Genomic DNA, 10149 nt, shown 5'->3' with positions numbered 1-10149 from the left:
GGGGGGAATTTTTGGGTGGGGGGGGGGGAGGATTTTCGCACGGTGGGCGGGGGGAGTTTGGCAAATGGTCAGTTTCTCCAAGTGTAGTCCCACATGTCAGTGAAGAGGCAAGCCGAAGCGCGTTCCATTTGTGTGAGTCGTGTGCAGGACCGAACGTGTGTGGGGTGCAATGCGACCGCGACAGGGGTGTTGTGAGTGTACCGCCTTTTTCCTTTTAAACTAGGTGCTTCGCCCACTCAAAAAAAAGCTTGTTGCTTCGCGCGATCCATCGATACTACTACTAGTAATCCGGTAATCCCGACTAAAACGGCGTGGCCGGGTCTTTTCCCGCGTGATATGCTGGGAGATTGTCTTAGTTGGGTTTTTTAGGATGAGTAATGCTACACCTACGTAGTCCCAGTTACATAATTAACATAATGTGAAACGTGTGAGCTGTTGATTGTAGATTGGGGGGAGGAAGGGGCCCACCACCATGAAAATTAGGGGAGGAGAGAGAGAGGCAATTTACGTTAACCCTTTCGTAGGTTTCCGTAGATGTAGAAAGATGTGAAATGCGTGAATGTGCATTTGCAGATAAGGCCTTCCCTCATTCATCCTTTTCTCCCACAAGATCTTGATCTTCCGTGCAATGCATGGGCATCTTGCTAGTACTCCTACAATATACTATATTATTGTGAAAGTTCATATACACCGGCTGAGATTAATGCAAACACGACAGATTTTCATTACATTTTGAACTTTATAGGACAGAAAAATAAAAGAAACCTGACCCTAAACCTATTCTAAGGCGGCGACCGACGTCCTCCATCTGCGATCTCCATGTACGTGGGCGGGGTTGAAGACCCGTGAAGTGAAGGTGCGGTCTCCGGTGAGGAAAAGTAGAACACGGGAGATGGACCGGCCAGTTGGCACACCATGCCCTGCCGCCTCCCATGCCCTACTCATCCTCGGAGGAGTCCCCGACCTCGGCGGTGCCGGATGTTGGACGACAGCAAGTAGGACGCATGGCTGACGGTGCTCCTGTTGTCGGCTGCCAGCGTGGCCACCGCTTGTGCGGCGACTTGAGCTAGGGCGGCGACCTTGAGCCCCATCCCCGAAGACAAGCTCTCCCATAGAGCGTTCACGCTTCCGGTCATGGCTGACGTGGTGCCAGGTAGGAGGATGATGCGCTATGGTGTGGAGGTTAGCTAGGCGTTGCCGCTTTAAGTAGCGCATTCCGGTGAGGCCAAGCATCATGGTGTGTCATTAAGTCGCCGGATTTGGTTCCTCGGGCACCAAGCCTCTTAACAATGGCATACGGACGGATGGCATGAATGCGGGCAGCTGGCGCCGGCTAGGAACGCACCGCCTGATGACGTGAGGGACGAGGGTTTTTGGTGTGCCAGGGTAGTCAGCTACGGTCGTGGCAACGTTGGAGATGCCCTTTGCTCACATGCGATCGACGCATTTCATTGAAAAAGTAAGACGACCGTGTCTAGCGACGATGAGCATGTCGCTCACCGCGGTCGCCGTATCCAGAGGCGGTGCTGGAGCTGCGCCACGTTGTTGGCCCCCACGACCCACATGAACGGTTGCCGGTGGCGAGGAGGTTGTGGGCCAGCTCCTCCATTGGACTAGTTTGTGCTACATCGTCCCGACAGGTGTGCCTCACATGTCGGTTTCCCTGTTTTCCTGGCCATATTTGTGCATCAGTGCTCCGCGTTGCACATTAGGCCTTTCACTATGTATGCCAAGCGAGACAACTTATTGTTTATTTGAGCCATTCAAGTATAATCATGTGGCATTTGCTTATTTCTCATTCCTCTCCAACCCTCTTCTCCATCGATCATGTCGCCCTCCGGTCTAGTCCATCCTCCCGCATGCCTCATTTGAATATTTCGCCGAGTATCATTCGCATGTGGGCCTAGACCATGCTTGTATTTCCAATGTTTATTTTTAATTTGTCCGACATGCATACAAACAAACGGTTCGTTTGAAATGTCACTTTGCCTCCACTATGTGTCGCTTCACGTCTTAGTTTTGACATCCCATTCGGTTCATGCCCCGACACATGTTGACGAGATCGATTGATGTTCAGAGATCAATTGCGTGTCGTGCAAGGAGATAAAGGTTTGGTCTGTTTCTATGATAGAAATCACCCCCGGGGGGGGGGGGTTCTATGGGGATCAGAGGGAGTATATTGTACGTTCATAAGCAAAACAGACGTATTGTACCCACCCTAGTCCTCTTTCAATCGATCTCCGAACCCCAAGATGAAATCGAGAGAGAATGAGTGGGGGCATGTGTGATACCTAAGGCAAATTCAAAATTTTGAACCGGTGATCATAACATCCGCAAATCATGTATAAAGGGTATTCAATGTTTGTTTCGTTTTTGAATGTACAATATACTCCCTCCTATCCTTTCTAGTTTACATATAAATTTTATGTGTAGTCAAAGTATCTCTACTTTGATAAAAAATATCAACATTCAACAACGCCCAATCAATATTGTTAGATTCGTATGTACTCCTAGATTTGTACTCGAGATGGTTTCCAATTTGTTTTCAACCACGTGAATGTGCTTGTTCTCGCGCATGCTCTTCCTACTAGGATTTCACCATGTATAGCCAGTCCAATAGTAACTTTTTTTAAGCTCCCTGTCCAATAGTACTAGTGGAGTACTGACAACATCTGTACTAGAGTATGCAGTGCTCATAGTTGTACTCCCTCCTTCCATTTATATAGGGCCTATGTGGAGGAGTGAGATGTGAAAAAGTAAGGGGAGTGAGCTCTCATGCAAGAGCCTAGCTATATACACATTCCTAGTTAAATATGTACAATAAATATGAAGAAAGAGATGGAGAGGAGATGGAAAAAAGTACTAATACAATAGCCAACCTTATAATTTTTTTTGCGGGAAATAGCCAACCTTATAGCCCACACTACTGTATGAGTGCATATAATAGATGATGGCTATAGATGACATGGCAGTTCCTTATAGCCATCGACTGGCTATATTATTAACCATGCTCTAATGCATTTTTCAAAACCACATTTGACTATTGACAAGATTAATAGTACATGAGATGTATGATGTGAAAATTATATCATTAGAAGCTCCTTTCACATACGTATCCCTGCCTTACCCTCCCTTTCGGTCACTTACTGGCGGACCCCATGCTTGCTAGGCCCCGCATGTCAGTTACTCAATGGGTTCGGCCACGTCAGTGGATCCTCATCCGTAGTATACTCCCTCTGTTTTTATTTACTCCGCATAAAATGATGCGGGCGGGGGAGGGGGAGGGACGTTAGTTTGGTCTCAACTGCGGTCCCACAAGCGAGCGAAAATGCAAGACGAAGCGCATTCCATTCGGTGAGCGACGTGGAGGGTTCAACGTGCCGGGCTGCAATGCGAATGCGACAAGAGCGATGTACAGTCAAAACCGATTGACCGGTCATCACCAGAACCACTATTCACACCAGAACCTTCGCTGCTTGGCCTACGCCAGGCACTTCCCTAAAACCACACCTAATCTATAGCCCCTTCCCCCACCTTTCGATCCCCTAGCCCGCATCAAGCGTCCCCTAGTTCGCCGAAAGCCATGGTGCGCCGCAAGATCATGTACTACAAGATGCTGACGCCGGAGCACCGCGTAGAAATCGCGGTGGCGGTCGGTGCCAGAGACCTCCGTTCCCAAGCTCGCTTTGCGGCAAGCTAATCCCCGAGTTATCTGGAGCCAAGCTACGAGGAGGAGGAAGCCGATCCAATGTTCATGGAGGAGGTCGCGGCACAGAAGGCCCCGATGGGTATGAGATGAGGGACGTCGACTTCGTGCCGGCGTCCGAGTCCCCCATGGTGCAGGCGGACCAGCGGTTCAACCTGGCCATACTAAAGGAGGGCTGGGAGGCAAAGGCTCAACTTGACGCAGAGCACGCGCATGCCGCTGCCATCAAGGCTCTCCTATAGGCAGAACCGGATGTCGTGGGTGTGAACCGGGCAGCGGAGGCTCAACTTGAGGCAGAGCGCGCGGATGCCGCTGCCATCGAGGCCCTCCTGCAGGCGGAACTGGACGTCCTGGACTTGAACCGGGCGGCAGAGGCTCAACTCGACGCGGAGAGTGCAGATGCCACTCTCATCGAGGCCCTCCTGCAGGCGGAACCAGACGTCCTGGACTTGAACTGGGTGGCAGAGGCTCGACTCGACACGGAGCGTGCGGATGCCGCTGCGATGGAGACCCTCCTGCAGGCGGAACCAGATGTCCTCGAGTTGAACCGGGCGGTGCTCTTGTCCGTGCAGAGCGCCCGCACGCTCCGCGTGAATGAGTAGCTGGAGGCCGAGGACAACCACGATGTGGAGACACATGTCGGCAGCTACAACTGGTTCGCGCCGGCAGCCAAAGACAACGAGGCCGTCTCGTTCCGCGAGCAGTGATAGTTTTTCTTTATGTTGTTGTTTTTATGGATCTTTTGCTGTGTAAAAACATATGTTGTTATGAAAGTCGCCTGACTTGGGCCAGTCTACCATTTTAGGCGGTTGGATGAATATCCTATGTCTCCTAACCCTTATTCCTCACCTCTTCTTCTTCCCCAACAGACCATCGCACGGGCCGTACAGATACTCCCCAACATGCGGTTGGATAAACATACTCTATAAACGAAAATTATGTGTCAGCGGTAGGATGGCTGAGTTTGGTTTGTTCACATGCGACAACACGTGTTAGTGAGGGTGCGTTCCCTTGGTTGGGTTTGCGGCGTGTAGGAGCGACTGTGCATGTGAGGGTGCGGTGTGACCGCGGCGTGCAGGAGCGACCGTGTGAGGGTGCAGTGCGACCGCGACAGTCGTGCACAAGTGTACCTCCTTTTCATTTTGAAAACTTTAGGCAAACTTGGCAAAAATGTGTGACGAAGTATGGCAATGCAAGGCCTAGACCCAAACAGGATAAGTACGTAGTACTTCCTCCGTCCGGGTTTATTAGGCCCCCAACCAAAACTCAGGTACCAAGGCACATTGAGTAATGGGCAATAATTCCCTGGACTAAGTGCTCTTTCATTTCCAATGCATGATTTACTAGCGAAAATAATCCCATGCAGCCCCACACGCCCCTGCATGGTGCATGCATGTCCAATCAAAGGAGAATTAGCAGCCCATGCACTGGATGGGTAGCCTAGCGTTATTGCTAGGGGGTACTAGTATGCCTAGTTAACAGCTCACGAGCTCTTGGCCTACAGCTGGAAATCATTGTGCTTCGGAAGATGAACCAAAAAGCTGAATAGACCGGGGAAGGAACCAAGCGTTTTCTCTCTTGGCAACCTGATCGAGGCAGAGAGGCCTAATAAAAAAGGACGCACTCCCTCCTCCGAGGTGCCTAATAAACCCGGACGGAGGGAGTACTACGTACTAGGAGTACTAGCTTTAAAAAAGAAAGGCGGGGTTTTCCTTTGCGGGATTAATCGATACAAATCCTTGTTTTACGTGTCAATTAATGCGTATTTTTTTCTCCAAAGCCTAAAGAGCTAACCATCTCACTCCTCATCGCTTGATTAATGCAGCACCATGCAAACCAACCTTCTCACTTCCGCATGCATGAAGGGGATATTAATGTCCTTGGTTGCTAGTACGAGGAAAACCCCATCAATTTTGCCTCGATTAGTGTTAGTGGCCTTTTGCAAATTGTAATTTTCATATACTGGCCTTGTGTACAAAAAAATGGAGTTAGTAACTATATTTGACTTCCTTCCCCATTGCGGTGACGTCGACCATATCTCGAACATTGTGGTTTGGCGAAGAGCGTTCGACGGAGAACACAATTGAGGGAGACCACGGTAAGTCATTTGCAAGTGCCACCTGCAAGCGGAGACAACCGCCTTATTTGCATCCAGGAAGTCCATTGAACCAAAGGATGTGTAAATGTACTAGTACTACTCGTACACAATAGCGTCGTTCGTCCAGCTTAGTGTTGTGAGATGGTTTCTCGAAGAAGACGATGGAGAAGCGGAGTCAGCGAAGAGTGAAACTATGGTTGCTTCATCCGTGCTTTGTGATTTGACACCTCACTGCTTTGTGATTTGTGATAGAAGGGGCAGGGGAGTAGACTCTGTCCTCTATACTGTACATGCTTCCAAGCACAGGAGAAAGAGGAGAGACGTTGCATTTTTCTATTCCTTCAATCAATCAATCAATCAATCAATCAAGGAGCTTCGGTTCCATCCTTTTGGCTTTGGCAACACCGTCCATAATGGTTCCCACGATGCCAAAAGCTATTTTCACATTTGGCTACACATTGTGGATGCCCTTAACCGTACCGCTTGGTTTTGCTCCTGTGTGCTATCTATACAAATCTCAATTATATTGATATAAAAAATTATAGAATCAAGATTAGTAAAAAGGAGGTGATTTTGCCGCGCGGATGGCGGCGGGTGGGGGGGGGGGGTTCTTATTTTTAGAGGACGTTGTCCTGGCGGTTTGCTAACATGTGGTCCCACATGTCAGTGCTTTACCAAGCCGACCCTCTTACCACATGAGGCAGAACAACGGCAGAAGCAACACGTGGTTAACTTGAAGAAGATGAGGGAGAAGTGGATTCAACAACGAGTGAAATGATGGTTGCTTCGTCCCTCCAACTTCTTTTTTAGCATTATTACTTCGTCCCCCCAACTTAACTGCGGGAAAGGTGCAACTTTGTGATTTGACGCCTCATTGCTCATTACTACGCCGGCGCCATGACTGGGTGCTTCACCCTGGCTGCTCTGCACTGTATTCCGGCATGTCACGTGGACCTGGTAGCTTGATGCCCCACATGTAGGCGAAAGGGAATAGAAGATTTATGAAAGCGAGCGCTCCACTCTTATGACGGAGGAGTACACGACATAACATCCTAGTGAACTGTCACTTGTACGGTATATAGTACTATAGTTTTGCTATTTCGCACAATCCATCGATACAAACCCGATTAAATAGGAAAGGGCGGGATTTTTCCCGCGCGATATATGATACTGGCCATACATTTCAAAGGCAATTTTAATGTATGCAAACTGAATAATTAAGTAACAATATGATATCTATTAAAACTAAAAACACATACTATGATTTATTGTGTTAGAGTGTAGTAGTAGTGCTGTATTGCATAGTTGTTAGATGTAACATGCGAGAACGTGTAGAGATGTAGTTTTGGAGGGCCTACAAAGAGAAAAACGTCATACGTTCACCGAACTTCAGAATAAGCTGATTACGGTCACTATATATGTTTTGCGATGATTATACGGTCACTTGCTCACAGTTCAGCGTCGGATTGCACTCTGTTGACCGGCCAAATAGTCTGCGTGGCACCATGTTGACTAGTTAAATTGACCATGTTCCTTGTGGGTCCCGCCTATCAGTTTGCATAGGGAAAAGGTCAGATAAACACAATTTACGCAGGGGCGACAAGACTCCACCCCGTGCGCGGGAATCACCTGGTTGTGTATGTGTCTGTCAGGGCCTGATGTGTGCGCATGCACGTGTAGGTTGAGCACTTGAGCGTGAGAGTGTGTGTTGGTCGTGTGGCGTACTGGTGTGTGCATGCATGCGTGCGTGTGTGCGTGGCTGCATGTGTACGTGTGAGTGTTGCGTGCGTGCGTGGGTGCATGTGTTCGTGTGAGTGTTGCGTGCATGCAGTTCGTGTGCATGCGTGCGTGTGTTTATAATCACCACACCAGCTCATGTGTGTTAAAATAGACGGCTCAGCATACCAATACAAGGCCACCTTGTCCGTTGTGCCCGCGGTCATGACTTTGAACCACCGTCCAATATTTTTTTGTCGTTTGTTTTCATTCTTACTAGCAAGATGCACATGCATTGCACGTAACATCAAGATGCATTTGTATGACTAGTTTATCTTGTGAGAGAAAAGGATGAACGAGGGAAGGCCTTATTTGCAAATGTGGAGAGGTGTGTGGGTACCTTTTTGCAAAATTGTCATAGTTTCTTTCCTATCATTCAGATATAAATCGGACGACCTATATTGCAGGATGGCAGGCACACCATCATCACCAAATCTGTTTTTTATAAGAGTGTATTTTATCCCTACTCTTATAAAAAGCATAGTTAGTGATGATCGTGTGCCTGCCATCCTGCAATATAGGCCGTCCGATATATATCTGACGGATAGGAAGGAAACTATGGCAATTTTGCAAAAAGATACCCACACCCCTCTCAACACTTGCAAATAAGGCCTTCCCTTGTTCATCCTTTTCTCCCACAAGATAAACTACTCATACAAATGCATCTTGATGTTCCGTGCAACACATGGGAATCTTGCTAGTATTTTATAAGAGTGTAGATGTAGAGTAGATACAAGTCGACAGGTGGGCCCGATGGTAGTGAGATAATGTGATGCAACACTAGAGGTGCCGCGTGGAGCGTTTAACTGGTCAACTAGTCGTGTCTTGAGCAAATACAGGGTTGTACGGTGAGCCCGTGACTGTATAATAACCACAAAACATAAATGGTGACCGTAATGAGTGGATTCTGAAGTCCAATGTACGTATTGTGCTTTCGCTTCAAATACAATGATCGTCACTGTATATATCGCGAGAGAAAGATGAAACCTGCGTGAATGTGTTGGGGGCTTACTTTTAGAGGACCCGGAGATAGTTTGTGTGCGTACGTGAAAGGGGCGTAGAGGGGGAGTATGTGATGGAGAGAGAGATGCTCTTTGTTTCTCTTTATTATAACTAACTTTATATATAGTATAAAAATATACAAATTCACAGTGCGGAATAAATATCATTGTGGGCACCATGCAATGCAAGCATTCATACTCCTCCATATAACTTTGTAATGTTGTATATATGTAGAAATTCTAAACTATTTTTTGGCCACACTTTATTCAAAAGGAATATTATATGCGAAATAAACATGAAGAGAGGGCTTTTTAGATCAATGGGGTACGTGATGTAACATGTGTGAATGTGTAGTTGATGCATTTGCCAGGGCCTAGAGAGGTATGTGTGTGTATTACATATTCGAGAGAGGCATGGATAGAGGGGCCGACAGGGGGGCGTGGGAGAGATAGAACGAGAAATGAGAGTGGTCTAGAGAGAGAGAGAGACGAATATGACGTCATGGCGAGAGATTCCCTTGAGTGTGTATATGCAAGGGGGGAGTCGATAGAGGCACCAGGAGAATATTTTTTGTGTGTGTGGTGTCCGTGTTGGTATCTGTGGGTGTGAGAAGATAACGAGACGTGGGGGCAGAGGGTGTGTCACCGTGTGAGGTCCGGTGGGTCGAGGTGAGGCCCTTCGTTCGGTTCCATCCTGCGCCCCATTGGTCGGCCCGTGACGCATTTAGGGAGACCCATGGATGACTAGTCGACATGACAAAGATAGCATAATTGTGAAGGACTCTATGTCCACTGACAAAGCCGGCTAGGATTTGTAACCCTAGGTTCTCGGACTAAGGTAACCCCTTTATCTCTGATATTACTATCCATCCAACCTAACTTTAAGGGGCATCCTATAGAATGCTCTGCTAGAATCATACTCGTTGATTAGGAAGAGAGGTGTGAGACAATGCGTGAGAGACAGGCCTAAAGATAATGTGCGTACAAGAGACACGTAGGTAGGTCTATGTATATAGAAAGGGTTAATGGGAATTGTGCTTGTGTTGGGGATATTGTGCGTACAAGAGACACGTAGGTATGCTTGCGAGAGGAAGAGTGCTTGTGATAAAGGTTAGTGAAAACAGTCGTAAATGGTTACGAGAGGGAGGGAGGGTTATATTGAGAGCATGCGTGCGAGAAAGACACCTCGGGAGAGAGTCTGTGAGCATGTGTGAGAGACCACTGATGGAGAGTGAAACTACACGTACAAGACTGCTGTACACATTGATGAAAGATATAAATTGTATCCAAATATTAGGATGGGATCATGATATTTGCAATTCGCGTAAGGAACGGTCATTGATCCATCGGACATCTAGATTCTATCGAATTTGAGCATGTCTATGTTATTATTCCACACAATTGATCCACATAGTTAGTATTTTGAACTCCAAACAATGCATCGCTTTAGCAATCGAATATAAACGTGAGTATAGTTCGTGTTGTGTGTGTAAAGCACATTATACATATAAAAGTTACACAATGAACATTATAAATAGCTACCTATGTACTAGCATACATTTGAATTC

Source organism: Triticum dicoccoides, chromosome 5A (assembly GCF_002162155.2).
Source record: "Triticum dicoccoides isolate Atlit2015 ecotype Zavitan chromosome 5A, WEW_v2.0, whole genome shotgun sequence".
In the NCBI taxonomy this organism is placed as follows: Eukaryota; Viridiplantae; Streptophyta; class Magnoliopsida; order Poales; family Poaceae; genus Triticum; species Triticum dicoccoides.
Note: the sequence above shows the minus strand (reverse complement) of the source record.